We start from the raw sequence: 15,982 nt of genomic DNA, 5'->3' as shown, positions 1-15,982 counted from the left end.
CAGAGCCTCAGGTCATTTCTACATCAGATCTACAGCATTTTATTTTCTTCTCTCATCAATGTTTCTCCATTCAAGTATACAAGAAAATAAACACTCTTATAATCAAAAATGTCTAGTTTGGGGAAAAAAGCTTTTCCCCAGAATATAGCACATGCCATTTTGCATGACAACAACCTAGGAAAATCCAGGTTTTTCCATACATTTGAGTGCAGCAACAAGCTCCAAGCAGTAATGTTGAACTGTCCAAATGTTGCTGTTAGTGGGGGGGGGGGGTGGCAGGGTAAACTGTAGTTTACTGCACATCAAAAACCACTGCTTCTTATCTGGTTCATCGATGGCCATTTGCTGTTCCATAATTTCTATCAGTGAACAAGCCTTTATAAGAACAGAATGTTTACACAAAACCCAGCACCATGAAACTTTGGTGAAACACTTCAAGATTCAAAATGAGTAAGTATCGAATGTTAATGTTACAAAGCATTCACTGTTCTAATGGGACAAAATTAAAAGTATATATACGATGATGGTGAAAAATGTGGCTTTCTAGATCCAGAAACAATGTTAAACTTCATACATATTTTCCAATATTGATAATGCAATTCTTACCTTAAACTCAATGGTAATAACAGTACTTTGACTAAGTGCCAAACTAGTCACTCTTGAAATTTTAAAACCGATATTTCAAACAAAGCAAAATAGCACAAATTAACCACTGACTGCTGTAGAATGTGCTTTTAAAAAATACAAAAGAATAGCTTGACTGGACTTGTACAACATATAGCTAAATTCACACAAGGGAGTTTGCCCTTCCCAACTATTATAAACATCCCTTAAAACTTCAACAAATTCACACTTACCAGAAAAAGTGAATGTTTTTTCACAGTTGTGCTGACATTTTACTGAACAAACATTACAGGTAAACTCATTATGCTGATAAAAATTGGTCATCAACAGAGTTGAGGGGGAGGACTGTAAAAGTCACAGGTTAGTAACAGGTGTGGCCATTATGCTGTAAAACAGCATAAGCTTTACACCTCTGAAATATGTTTTGCCTGTTCTTGCAGAATTCTGTCCTACTCCTCTCATAGGGCCTGAACAAGCACACACCTGTTCACTGGTATCCGAACACTAGATTCCAGACACCATCCAAGCTGATCCCATACAAGTGCAAAAGTGCTCAAATTTGGCGAGTAGGGTATCCACTGCATTTCTGTCACATTTGCATCTCATAAGAAAGGCATCTTTATATGACCAGACGAAGGACGATTTTGCATGTCATGTTGTCATGTCAGGATAAACTCCAAGTCATATACAGCTGTGCAATCAGATGGCCATTAATCACTACAAGTGCAGTTCTGCATTAACTAAGCACTCCTGCCCACATCATCGCACATCACAATGGACCTCCTCATCTGCTGGTCTAGTGTATCAGCACAGTGGTCTGCACGTCTGTGTCACACTTGCCCATGTCCATCAGGGTGTTCTGCACAAAACATGGATTTGTTGCACAAGAGGACTTTGCTTTACTGCCCAGCTGAGGTCATGTTCCAGCATACCACTGGCAGAAATGTACTGCCTTCTTGATAAGTGGGATACACTCCAAATACACCTAATCAATTTAAAACATCCTTATACTTGATTTTGTTTCTAAAAACAAACATGCATGAGGTGGTTTCTTCTGATGATTACCATAGTAAAAGGTTTCAAAAACCTTTTTCTAATACTGTTTAGGCTATATTATAATTCCCTTTTATCATGCACAGAGGGACTTGCAACAACTTTAACACCTTGAAAGAAATGCAGGACTACACCTAACTCAACAAACATCCGCCCACCAGAAGGCATGTAGTATGCAAAGCAAATACATCATGATTTAACCCTACCATTATTTCCTCATTCCTCAACATAATGATTTTATCAGCAACAAAATTATTTTAAATTTCCTTCTAGTATAGAGGATCTCTCATAGCCCTGGCCTTTTGGAATCCATTGAATTTATACTATGCTCGTTAAGGTGAGTTTAAGATCTGGATGATCTTAAATACAAAGGCACAGTAAAAGCACAAGAAGCTTAAATGCTTTCCAAAAAGATAAGCCGTTCACACACTAAAGGAAACACTTATGCAAGAGAGTTGAAACTGATATCATTTAAAACACACCTTCAGTTTCCCCTGAGTATTGATCTCCCGCTGCATACTTAATCCATGCGTTTATTAACAGAAAATAAGCTTTGACTTCACTCCCAGTGGTTTCAATACAAGCACCAGGCAAAGAACAAAAAAACATAGATGCTTATTTAGCAATTTCCCCATCTCTACAATGTTATTATCAAAAGAAATCAAACAGTCACACTGCTAGTTTTGTGGTGTTTCTGCATATAAAATAAGCATACTCAGGTAGCTAGTATGAAAAGATAAAGAATTATAATGCAAATATAGTTCAAGTAGGCAGCCGTGTCGGCATGCATAGGCTGCAAAAGAACAAGTAAAGGTTTATTCCATGCTGAAAAGAGAAGAAAAAAACAAAACATTTCAGCTGTGGAGCCTTCTTCGGGTGTGAAGAATGAAAGTGCCCTAATGCAACTCTAACTATAATCTGCTATTCACATCACATTCAATAGAAACCATTTTGTTTTTCGACTGATAAAAACAATCAAATCATTCCTCTGAAGTTACAAATCTGATAACTAGTGTGGAATGTTTAGAATTCAAACCTTCTGCAGAGGGAGTTAAAGGCATTAAAATAAGTCAGCTGTACTGCAAACAGTTAAAATAAAAAAATGGAATTTGACAAGATAATAGAAGACTTTCACATTCATCTTATTTTGCTTTTTTATGCTTTTCCAGGTGTAACAAAGGCACAAAAAGCAGAACACCGAGATTCAACCAGCCCATTGGAGTAAATGATTAATATATGAAAAAGTACAGGCCAGAGGAGGCCTCAGTCTGCACACAGCCATGTCACCTATAACATTCTCATTACAGGAGAAAGATCTTGGCAGCTATATTCAATATCCAAGTCAATGGATACTCCAATGTCTCCTGCTAATAAAGCAGAATGATAATACAATTTAAAAGAAGTTAAAGGTTGTGTGCATCCTAAAGGCAAGATGATAGAATCCAACTCAAACCATAATTCTATGGCCAGATATGGAGGTTTTCAATGCAAACTTGTTTTAATGCTTAGGATACAACAGATGAGCAGTGAATCAAGCACATTTATCCTGAGCAACATCAGTCTTGACCTGCAAAGGACAAAACATTTTCAACCCATACTTACTTGACTTGTGTAACAATTGTTTTCTGAGGAGCTCAGACTCTCACAGTTCTTTTACACAGACACAATACAGCAACTATAGCAGTTTGTCTGTCACAGCGCTTCGGAAAAGAATGGTGAATTGGTGAAACACAAAGAACCTCGTACTGTATATCAGTCATCTGCTACAATGGGCTAGATGAATTCCAGTGTTTGTTCTGCTTTTTGTAAGGAAGGACATTGGTCTGGCTACAGTAGGGGTCTCCAACATAGGTTCTGGAGAGCTCCAGCTCAGCGAGTTTTGTCGGTTAAATTAAATTAGCAAGATCTGGAACAGTTTAACCATAATCACTAAATTCCCTGACTAAATGAAATAAGCAATTTAGAGATCACATGGAACAAAAAAATCCGAATATTTCTTAGCTCTCAAGAATCAGAGATCTCAAATAATAAACATTACTTAGGAGTGCTCAATCTTCAGAAACAGATAATATAGGGAACGCACAGTATAAGAGTAACTGGATTGGAGTTCACCAGGACACGTGTTGGAGACACTGAGTTTCTATAGCATTGTTTCTAATAAATACCGGTTTTTTATGTTGGTGAACTGCCTCACACTGCCCTTAAATAGAACGAGGAAACAAGTGCACGGTTTAGCATTAAAATCGACAAGTATTTTTATCCTATTTCTTAATGTATTGTATTATTAAAAATCACTGCAGTAACAAAATAAAACTCCTTAAAACAGATTCTGTCCGGGAATTAATAAAACATTCATAACCTTAAGACAGAAGAGAAACTATTTGTAAATAACTAGGTATGTAATGTAAAGCCTGAAACTATAAGAAGTGTATATATTTATACAACGGTATATTATTGATTTGCAGGTGAACAGGTTAATGGATAATGGATAATAAACTATTTACACAATAAAACAGTTAATACGTGACACACGGGTTTTTAACTTTAACGTTAGTAAAAAAGGGGCAAAAAACGGTGCAAGGAACATCTCCGATCCTTGATTCTTGAACACCTGACCAAATGAAAACTGAACGTTAGCCAATTATAAAATTATAATTCTCACAATTTGATATACACAGGTGGACGTCTATCTTGAAATAAGAAAGAAGGCTCTTGCAACACTCGCGTACACACCCCAGTGGTGTTGTCATCTTGAAATAGGAACTTGAGTTCTTTTTTCTCTTTCAAGACCATAAAAGTTCCCCAGCAAGTCAACAGGAGTTTAAGTTGATCGGCAATCACAAAACTATAGTGATAGCGTGTATTAATTTCCATGACGTCTGCACAACACGATCGCTTCCAAACTTGTTATTTGTTAAAGAGTCTTGAATGTTTATTTAAATTACTTAATACAATGGGAGACAACTGTAGTAAAAGGTTTCAAAATGATCTCGCCCACTTCCGACAGAAATAAATCTGTTTAGCTATTTTAAATTACATCAAGTAAGAGTTACAAGACAATGACAAATTACTTCTAAAAACAAAACTTTTCCTGTATTAAATCCATGTTTAGATCAGTGCTTACCAAGAGCAGAAAACAATGATTTTCACCTTTAGTAATTGCAAATAGTCTTACCATAATAATGCACTTTATTCAGTAGTTTCAGTGGCCATGCAAACAGCAACTCCACGGGATTTGCCAAACTTGATCAAACTTTATAAAGCAACTGAGCTTCCGCTTCCGGCTGGGATACAAAGTAACATAACACAACAGGGGCGAGTCGCTGTGTACAGAGTCCTGCAGATTAGGACGAGTTTTTCCTTGTAGAATACTGTCGATTCATTCTTTACCCGCTGCAGAAAAACAACTCTAGCCCATACGGTGAAGTGAGGAGTTACTGCAGAAATAATTAATATATAATGTGTAGATGCTGAGTCACCTACTTTTAGACTGTTACACGGGCTGTCCTTTTTTCGTTAATTAAAAACATTAACAGTCTAGAAGCACATCTGGTTCTGAAGTTCGTGGAACAAATTGTACTGTATATGTAAATATTTCTAAAACATAAAATCCATGTGTATTTAGGCTTTATCTACAGAAGAAAAGTGTCTACAAATATGGTTTTAAGTAATGACCATATTTTAAAAGTAAAATTATAAAGATAAGATTCGTACATTTCCACTATACCACAAAACAATACAAACGATTCACCCATTCATTTATATTAAGAGTAACTAAGAAAGAAGAAACTATAGTGTGCACGTTGTTCTAAGTAAAATAAACCTCATTCTTCATATTCACGAAAGACAATATAAAGTATGAATATTGCCATCCCTCTTATTGATGTAAAGGGTATTCACCACACTATCCGAAATAAACGTTATATTCTGATCTTTACTTTTGGCGCTTATTGCGAATTGAAAGTATTTCGTAAAATCAATTGAATTCAATTCAACTCCATTAGTATTATGTAAAATCTAACTGATATTAGTCTTATGCTGCCCAGAGTTTCCACTGAAAGGGCGATACTGTTCTACCAACAAACATTAATAATCATTAAATAACGAGGGACATTTGCCGTGTAATGCTTTGTGACTCAATAGGCGTTCCATATTGGACTAGCCAACATTTTACGCAATTACGTGGAACTACATTGTATAGTTAAATATACAGTACACTCAACCTATTCATCCTGCACAATATTGAAATATGATATTCGAATGTTTTAAATATTCGGGTGCTTTAATTTCAATATTTAGAGGTTTGGTTACCAGACGTGCAGAAGCAAAGCATCGGTGTTGTTAGTACACCTGACCACATGCTAATAAACAAGGAAAGAGTGGCCTCCTTTACTGCAGTCTTTGTCTTGGTGTCTTTTTGTTGAGATCATTTTCAATGTAGTATTTTGAGATCAAACTATTTTGCGGAAAGACCCTGATGTACATAATCAATTAATGTGATCATTAACATTTGCATTGTGTTGTTGTAAATATAATGAAACTTTAGGCAAAACTGTGCACAAATAAATGAGCATGCCTCTGATAAAAACTGTCAAAGTTCATTTTTAAAAATGTTTAATGGCTTCTGAACAATTTCTTTCTTTCTAGTTTTTACTTAGGAGAATTTAGGCAACTGTCTTAGGGAGATGAAGTCTCCTCTGATATCAAAATACCCACTTATTAAACTAATTGCTCAAACCAAGGGATTACATGTCAACGTAGAATTAGGAAACTTCATGCACACACCATGGCAACTCTTGAGCATAATTGTGTCTTATTATAGGTAGACTGCTTTTTGAAGGCTATGATGTCTTTTGTGTGCAGTCATGTGTTTTCCCTTCTAATTTATCCCTTTGGTTAAAAAGCAGATTGTCAAGTAAAGTTAATGAGGATGAAACAGATTAGATTTTCAAACCTCACAGCACAATATTTACCTTTTTGGACTACCTTAACTTAAAAAGTGAGTACTATTAAAGAGGGAAGTAATGGAATCAGACTCAGTTTCTATGGGTGCACAATAATACACTGGAGTGGCTTAAGATCGAGAGAGCGAATGTGTATGTTTTGAGCTTTCCTCTAGTATTTGCCTGTACTTGGCTTTGTCCATTTTCCCATTTATTCTATGAGGCTTTCCAGTCCCTGCTGAGGGGAAGCATCCCGTATCAGGACACAGCTGTTATCGGTTAGCTGTAGACATGGTGCTGAGTTTGAGATTGTGTTTGTAGTGTGTCGGGTCGGCCACAAACGTTATGTATAGTATTTAGATCCACAAAGTTCCAATTTGGTCTCATCTAACCAGAACACCTTTTTTCCATATTTTTTGGCAGGATCACTCAGGTGCTTTTTTTTGTGATCTCCATCTGGGATATGAGATGGCTTGGCAAAGCAGGCCAGCTTTGTGAAGTGACTGGGATATTGTTGACTCATGCACATTTTTTCTTCATCTCAGCTATTGAACTCTGTAGCTCTTTCAATGTTGTCGTTGGCCTTGCATTGACATTCCCAATCAATTTTCTCCTTGCCCAATCTGGGTGCCTTGCAGTTTTTAATGATGGACTTCATCATGCTTAAGGAGATATTAAGGGTGTGTGAAATATTTTTGTAGATTTTCTAATGAGCTGTATATTTATACAGAGCTTAGGTCTGAGTTCTTCTGAAAGGTCCTTTGTCTTCATTGTTGAATATTTTCCAGAAATTCACTACCTGACCTGAATGGTCCTGGGGATAGGAAGTGTGTTAGGGTGGTAAGGAAGCACCAAGGGAATGCAGGAGTTCCTGATCCGGTTGATGGTCCGGGGGGTGTTTTTGGCTCGGGTAAGGGCCCTGTCAATCACACTGCTGGGGTATCCTCTGTTGATGAAAAAGGAGTACATTTCGAGGGCTTGGTTCTCGAAGTCGATGTCGTTGCTGCATAATCGTCGTAGCCTAAGGAACTGTGAAAAAGGAAGAGAGTTTTTAGTGTGGTTGGGGTGAAATGAGCTGTACAGGAAGTAGCTGTGTGAATCCGTGGGTTTGTAATAAACTGAAGTGGACAGTCGGGGGTAGTTGATGGAGAAGTTGATGTCTAGAAATGGAAGAGTAGTGGAAGATATGTTAACCGTATATTTGAGGGACGGGTGGAAGTTGGTGAAATGGTGCAGGAAGAACTCAAGCTGATCGTTGGAGCATGTGGCGGCACCGACGCAGTCATCAATATACTGTATCGTTTGTAGAGGTCAGGGACATAGCCAGTGTAGGAAGCGAAGAAGCGTTCTTCTACCCAGCCGACAAAAATATTGGCATAGCTGGGTCCCATTCTGGTGCCCATTCTGGTTAGCATTGCTGCCTTACAGGGCTGGGCTCCTGGGTTCAATTCCAGACTGGGGGTGCTACCTCAGTGGAGTCTGTATGTTCTGCTTGTGTTTGCATGGGTTTCCTCCCACAGGTTACTGGAAGGTTAATCTGGAGAATTGGCTCTGTTGTGAGTGTTTCTGTGTCTGTGTTCCCTGGGGAAGACTGATGTTCTGTCCAAGGTTTGTCCTGCCTTGTGCCCATTGCCTACTGGGTTAGGCTCCAGCTCCTTGTTGACCCTATATTGGTGTGTTGAAAACAGCAGTTAGAAAATGGATGGATAAATTATTTATAGTCCCCCAAGACAGCATTTATGCTCAGTTCTTGTAATTGACTACTTTAAGGTAAGAAAATATCAAAATGTAATTCTTGCTATGCTCTACATTGCCTTTGGAGCACTGCATATTTTTCTGTAATAGACACATGTAAGTACAAGACTTTATTTCAATTCACACTCTACGGTGTATTCCTCAATCAATTATTCATTTAATTGCAGTAACTTAACTATTTATCCCACCTCCAAAACTAGGAAGTGATTTGCAGAGATCAACACTATAAAAACAATTAGGCTATGGATTGCCAAGTATAGAACTGAGAGACACTGTTCTGTCATTACATTCTGACATTTCTAGGTCTTTGAGTCCTTCAAATACCTATTCCATACTATGGAGCACTTTTTGAGCAGAATAAAAGGCTTGTTCCCGAAAGGGTTTAATAAGTTTCTTTTTGACACTTCGTCATGTTAAACACCAATTACAAAACACAGCCCTCCACTGTAGGCTTTATAATATTACACAAACATAATAAGCAGCACTCATTAAATTAAGGAAGCAAGCTAATACAACCATAAACAAATTAGCACATATTGATTTCAATTCATTTGAAAATAAAAAACAAACACTGACAGTAATATGATTCCAGGGTGGTATATAATATGGTAATTTAGTCATACAATAAAGATATTATAATTCAGCCTTGGGAAAATAAAGTTACATTATACAAAAGCAGGTACTATTGCATTCTATTTTAATATTTCAGGGCCCCTTGTTCTGCTTGATAATATGTATGGTTGCCAGTCAGTGTTTTTCCAGCCCTGAGCATTTGGCAGAGGGTCCAAACAGCTGCCTTATGCAAGTAAACAAAACTTTGTAAAAGGATATGATTATTTAAAAGAGTGATCATTTTATACTGGTATTGGTAGATGTTATGTAACTGGGTAACACTTCAGACCTGGGGGCCCATATCATACTTCATAAATGCTCAACAATAAGAAGACAAGCTACAACACAATGCAGCCACCATTATGCTTGACAGCAGGGATGATGTTGACTGAGTGATGTGATGTGGACTGAGTGAAACTGTCTTTTGGGTTTGGGTCGAATGTAACACTTTACACTTACACAAGAAAATGTCAGATATTGTCTTGTCTGATGCAGACCCCAAGCAGGATTTGAGACAATTTAAGATGTTTTCTTTTCAGCCCCATACAAACCCTCTTTGTGAAGTGACCAGGATATTGGTGACCTACTGTATGGATGTTTTGTTACACCTCAGCTACTGAACTCTGTAAGTCTTTGAAAGTTACTCTTGGACTCCCAGTGACACCCTCAAGCAGTTTCCTTCTTGCTCCTCTGCTCAGTTTGGAGGTACTGCCTCATCTTGGCGCTATCTGGATACCCTGCAATTCTTAATGATCAACTGCACAGTGTACAAATAAATATTAAGGGTCTTTGAAATGTTTTACAGTGTATACACTTCTCCACATCTGTCCATTTATACAACATAATCTCTGAGTTGTTTTAAAAGTGAGGGTGTAACTTCGATGGTGTATACAGTATAGCAATGCTTCAGAGTGTCTTTACGAAATGTGAAACTGTGCAAAGGTCTGAATACATTTGCAATGCACTGTAATATTTACTGTACTTCCATCCCTCGACATGATTGCTCTCTGCCTGAATCATTATTTTTCTTTAAATTATCTTTAAACAGCTCCATCATAATATTTCAGTCTAAAAAATAACTAAAGGAATTTCTTAAAGTGTTTCCGACTTCTGGTTTTTATCTCCCAGTACCTCATACATACAGCGGTGATAACCGCACTCTGTCAGACGTGTTACTTGTTAGGTTGAAGTACATTTAACGGAATCCTAGCTCATACTATTCAATTGTTTTCTGACACTGTTGTCAGTTTGGAAAGTTTCCTCGTTCACGCATTATGAAAATGTAATTGAAAGTTATATAACCCACAGAGGCCGAAAAGGTTATTCTGTCTAGTTTGCTAAATATCGGAAGCATAAGGGAAACGCAAGACGAAAAAGACCACAGCGCCACCTGCCGAATCAATGTATAAACGCTAAAAATTACTTGTAAAACTTCATTGAACCCTCAAGTTACTGCGAATAGCTTTCATTTGCGTTTCTTAACATAAATTAATTGTTGTCTGCTTAAACCACAACGAATTATGCGTTTCAGAAGGTTTTGAAAATTACTTTAAAACAAAAAGAGCTTTGTCTTGTACCTTATATAAGCTACACAATGTACATGTGAAGCAAGATACTGTATGAAGCAAGATACGAAATCTATGATCTGATAATTTAGATTTTTTATTTAGAAATCAAACCCGCTTTATTTTACTCCACAATCACACAAAAAATGTCAGTTCTATGCTTACATTTGCTTACACTACCAATTGCAAAAATGTGATTTGTAGTATGGGTGTAAAATGGGTGAATTCCTTTTACAGAAATATATTCCAGGATGGATTGGTAAAGTACTAATGATCATTTGTGAAAGAAGGGCAGTATTTGTCAGGACCCTAATGATTAATACACAATGTTATAACAAATACTGCCTGTCCAGATTGTCGAATTTCCTTAGGCATCAGCACTTTATAGTTAATTGATTTATACAAAACATAACAACATTTTATTTGATTTAGTAATTTGTTAAATTACGACAAGAATTGAAAGCAGTTGGTCCTGAAAGCTGCAGGCAGTTTAGGATTTCTTTTCACAGTCTTTGTAGACCACACTTCAGATCCACAGATCTTACTTATAAAATGTACCTTGACTCTCCAGGATTTGTCACATAATTCTGACTGTTACATGGCATAAACCTCACTGAAGATGGGCAGTCTATACATGGACCAATCCCACAAAATGCAGCACAAGCCCAGATTGCCCTGGATACAATTAAAGGAGTTCCCAAACCCGAGCTCGTTCTTTATCATTGGCTAATCCATTTAAATTTTCTGTTTGAGGGAAGTTTTAAATTTGGTTTCAGCACTTTAAAGCTTGAAGGGGATGTATAATGTATCAACACTGTACAAATATCTGAGTTTTAGAACTCCCCTTATTGAGATGTGTTAGCTGAAAAGTGATCAATCGGACCTCTCCAAAAAAAAAAAAAACCCAATGAGTTATGACTTTTAGAACACCATAACTCATTAGTCGTTTCAAAAAAGCATTTTGAATTTGAATTTGATAGATTGTCAATCCCACCTGTCTATTTAGCAAAAATGGATTATCTACTAAAATCTATCTAGACAGAAATGAGAGAGCAAATTATCGGTAAACAGACTGTGGGAGGTTCAGTTATGAAGCTGTTCATAGAGTGGGGCTGCAATCGCAATTCGCACAATTAGAAGACACACCACAAAGGTCGAAGTCAGGAACACATTAAAATCACAAATACTTACCCACGTCTGTTTTAATAATTGACAGATATTCTCTTAAACACGAACGTCTTTGTACCGTATTTATTCTAACAGACAATAAGCCTTTAACAGCTCTCAACTAACTTTTAAAATTTGTGATGTGAAACAAATCCCTTTTCCACCAGGGGTCACTATTGTGTTTCTAGCATTTTAAATTGTGACGGTGACATGAGCTGGTACTGTACCTGTTCTTTTGCTTGTTATTTCTGATGATCCTCACACATTGTGAATATGAGAGCTTTCATATTTCTAATTCAGTTCTGGCTCTCAGGCAAATGTGACTAGTTTACCAACCTTTTCCCTAAGGAGAAAATCCTTAACACCCTTTTGCTTCACAAAGTTTTTATTTATTGAAGACCTGAACTCCAATCACCTGAACATGGATCGACAGTATTAATCACAGAAAATTCATCACTGTCGAATGAGACCTTACTAATAAACAGGGAAAGAAATGATGGCGATGGAGTTTCCCTTAACACCTTTCTGTAGGTGTTAAATGATTTCTGTAAGGGTTAAAATAGTTAAAGTTCATCTTACGGATATGTGTTGCTCCGTGGACAATAAATTCAAATTGTCTTGTATTTCATGACAGATTAAAACTCATAATATCTCCAATCGGGTGGGAGTATGTAATTAATAAAGGTAAAAAACATAAAATATATATATTTTTCAATGAATATCCTTTGGTCAACATATTTATCATTTTAATTTATGTTGCCCTTTATTTTTCTTTCCAAACTTTAAAATACATCATTACATATTTCTCGAAGTACTTTGGCCAATAAAAACTCAATTTTTGTAAGACATTAATTTGCGCATTGTTGTGTATAACAATATAAGAATATATTGGGTAACTGTTTCTTATATATTTATTTAAATTTAAAAAGACAGGTTTGGACACATGACTCGAAATACCCATTTTAACCATGATCAAGAACCCTACAAGAAAACCTAGAAGATACGTACGGGAAAATAGTTATGTGAATATTAACAGGTGTACTGTACTTCTTGCTTTACATGTATAGAATACGAAAATACAAAAAGGAAAAAAAAACTTATGGGCACTGTTTCTCTTTGTGTCTCTGTGGAATTTTAATTAGAATTCATAGTTAGCACCGAAAACAGATGGGGCAGTATATTGTTTTGCTGGGAACGTAACATTTATTTTGTTCTTCTCCCACAGGAAAGTTAATTTTAAAATATATAGTTGGTTACCGTATTAATAAAGCATACCGCCACATAAAAATCACATGTACACATTTATTGATTTAAATAAAAAGGTTTTTCATTTTTAACCTATAGAGCAACATGACGTTAATTTGTTATTGCTTATTATTTTGTAAAACATTGCAGCTATTTAAAATATTATTACAATTGCGAATTGTGTGAATGTTGTGCCAATAACAATGTATTATTTTTTCCTTCTCCGACGTGAATTTGTGGACTTGGCGTAACTTACTGAACAGTTTCAAATAAATGGGCATTGTGAATAACCAGGCTTTCAAAAGACAGCTATAGTTAAACGTTTTGAAAACCCCAAACCAAAGAATTGTTTCAGGTGTAAAACATGCTTTGTTCAGTAAATCAATTTGAAATAAACTTAAACGTAAAGAAATATCCGATAAATATATTTTATACATGGGAAAATAAATTATTAGTCAATTTCCTATCATCTACATTTAGAGAGAATTCAGACGAATTAAAACTATATGACCATTCATATGTGAATTTAATAACTTAAAGAAAGCCTCACTGGGGATCCAATAAGTATTACTGACAAGTAAAAAAAACAAGGAAACCAAGAAACCAAAGGATACTTTTATTTAGAAATATCATAATCAGATTCTCAATACAGTATTTTCATTTTATAATGCACGATATACAGTATCAATAATGTCATTAAGAAGAAAAGCGAAGAAAATAACTTTTGACTGTAAGGGTAATACATGTTTGTCTGTTGATTTGAAATCAAGTGTGCGAGAAAGGTTTCTTTTTTGCTGAAATGTTTAATGTAAAGAAAAAAATGTAGATTTCTCGAAACTTTAGGTTCGAACAATGGTGTAACTCTTAAGAATTCTCCAGTGACCAATGGCAGGATTAAAACACTGTTCCCAATACAATACGACTGGATATATTAGTTTTTTTATTTAAAATGAATCATAGTCATAAAACATTTTCCATGACTTTTTTCACATCAATAAAATATGCAAAAAATCAAAGATTTTACAGATTAGTAAATGCTCGTCGTGAAATGTTAATGTGGCCATTTACATAATCATTTAGGTGTTATATTTTAAGAAAGGATTAAGACTAAACGTTGTTGTGAAGAGTGTACACTATGACTAGGAGCAAAAATGAATGTTTCCAGCAATTCGATGCATCCCAGTTCTTCGTGGTTCCAGTGATCAATCGTCACGCAATGAATTTGGAAAGATCTTGTCTTTTTGTGTGATTACTTTCACGCATACACTGCATGTTTCTGTGTTTGATGATTCTAGCATTTTTAAGTGTGTATTAGTCAGGCAATGCCACTAGAAGGCACTCTGCTCAATGACGTCAACTTCTGCAGACATACACATTAAATCGCTATCAAATGCAGTCTATACGAAACACATTTGGGTTCATGCCTTTCTACCCCCTTAAAATGAAGTTTGATTTTCTACTGTGTTAAATTCAATTGGAATTGGAATTAAATTCAATTGGAATTTAACCAAAGAGGTTTACAGTATAAAACATCTCATTTACAGTATCTTACAGAGGCCCCAACAAAAACAGAAAACCAATACAGCCTCAAAATTGTTTTGTTGCCATTTTCCGCAATATTATTTTCTCCAAAGTCTAAAAACTTAACGGTGTTAAGAAAAAAGAACAGTTTTCGCCATAATGAAGAAAATTAAGACCTCAGTGGCAGGTGTATGCAGCAGGTGGCTTTACCTGCAATGCAAAGTAGCATTTTGCTTGTGATTTCCTTTAATATGGAAACCGTATTCCACCCTGCGCCGCAGTTGGGTGATGAGCCAAAAATTCATGTCTGCACCTCTCTTCCAGCATGATTTATTGCGCGAAAATACCAAAGAACTAATCAGCAGAGTAACTAATTAATACAAATCTGCATTTTTGCATAAGTAATTAGTGCGAGGAGAGTGCAATGAAATGGGAAGTTGGATTCGTTTAATCTAACTGCCTACTCAAGCGTAAAGACACTGGGGCGAGGCACTGGATCTCCGTTTAGGGAAAAAGCCTTTTGATTAGGTAGTGCAAATAAAAGGTCAGATCATCAATATTTAAATCGCATCTAAATGCATTTATATCTGCAACAAAACACCATCCATTTCAGTGTGCTTTATGTGCAATTCATGAATAACAGAACTGGAAGAGCCGCAATAAATGAATCCCTAGTGTAGATTTACTGCGACATCACCTAGGCCATGTTCACACCAAAGAAGTAACGCCACGCTCTGATGAGGCCACTACATCGACTTTCTTTATTCTTGACGTCTCGCAGGTAAATAGTACGGCTAACGGCTAGTAATCCGAACAAACTCGGCTCAAAGGTATCGAAACCTGGTCTTAAGAATTGGTTACATGTATTTTTACACTGTGCCACGTATACAGAATATTACATACAAATATCTCTCAAACCTTAAGGCATTACCTTTAACAGAAAGGCATTACATTTGAGCTAGCCTAGATTTTTCATTTCTAGCAACATCAAATTAAAAATAAAATACAGATCGGTACACCAGCAGAATATCGACATGAGCGTGTCTAGGAAGCCAACTAAATTTCAACAACAACAATAATCAACATGTTATTAACATTTTATTATAGGTGACTGGCAGCTGGAAGGACTTTGTAATGCAGTATATTGTACAGTATTATAAAATTTAAAACTGGCTGTTTAGAGTTTTGTGAAACTGAATGTAAATCCCAAAACTGGGCTGTTTGACGCCTCTGTCAATCTTAAATTAGTCTTCTCATATAATATTCAGTATGTAGTCCCGTTTAAAATGAATTATTTTCATTATAAAAGTAAACACAAAACTCTTGTCTGATGTCACCTGCGGCTTGTCCTGAAAAACATTTTTCCTACAGTACATTGATTATATATTTATTATAAAATGTTGTATCCTTTATACATATAATATAGGCTAATCAATCGTATTTATAGAAACAATTGGAAAATATATTAAAAAACCGAGAAACATTCCCAACAACAAT

At 36.0% G+C, this 15,982-nt stretch overlaps 1 protein-coding gene across 2 annotated transcripts in view; it reads right to left on the bottom strand.

Moving 5' to 3' along the window:
- Nucleotides 1-4,945, bottom strand: part of itprid2 (ITPR interacting domain containing 2) — a 49,721-nt gene extending 44,776 nt beyond the window's left edge. The window contains exon 1 of one of the 2 annotated variants that reach the window (XM_088931082.1): nt 4,853-4,945. The gene's annotated coding sequence lies outside the window, so the exon portion shown is untranslated. The remainder of the gene's footprint in view (nt 1-4,852) is intronic. The other variant, XM_088931085.1, reaches the window with a different exon arrangement.
- Nucleotides 4,946-15,982: the final 11,037 nt, after the last annotated feature.

Source organism: Atractosteus spatula, chromosome 13, assembly GCF_055471065.1.
Source record: "Atractosteus spatula isolate fAtrSpa1 chromosome 13, fAtrSpa1.hap1, whole genome shotgun sequence".
NCBI lineage: Eukaryota > Metazoa > Chordata > Actinopteri > Semionotiformes > Lepisosteidae > Atractosteus > Atractosteus spatula.
The sequence above is the reverse complement of the archived record's forward strand: the minus strand, read 5'-3'. Positions and strand labels throughout refer to the sequence as shown.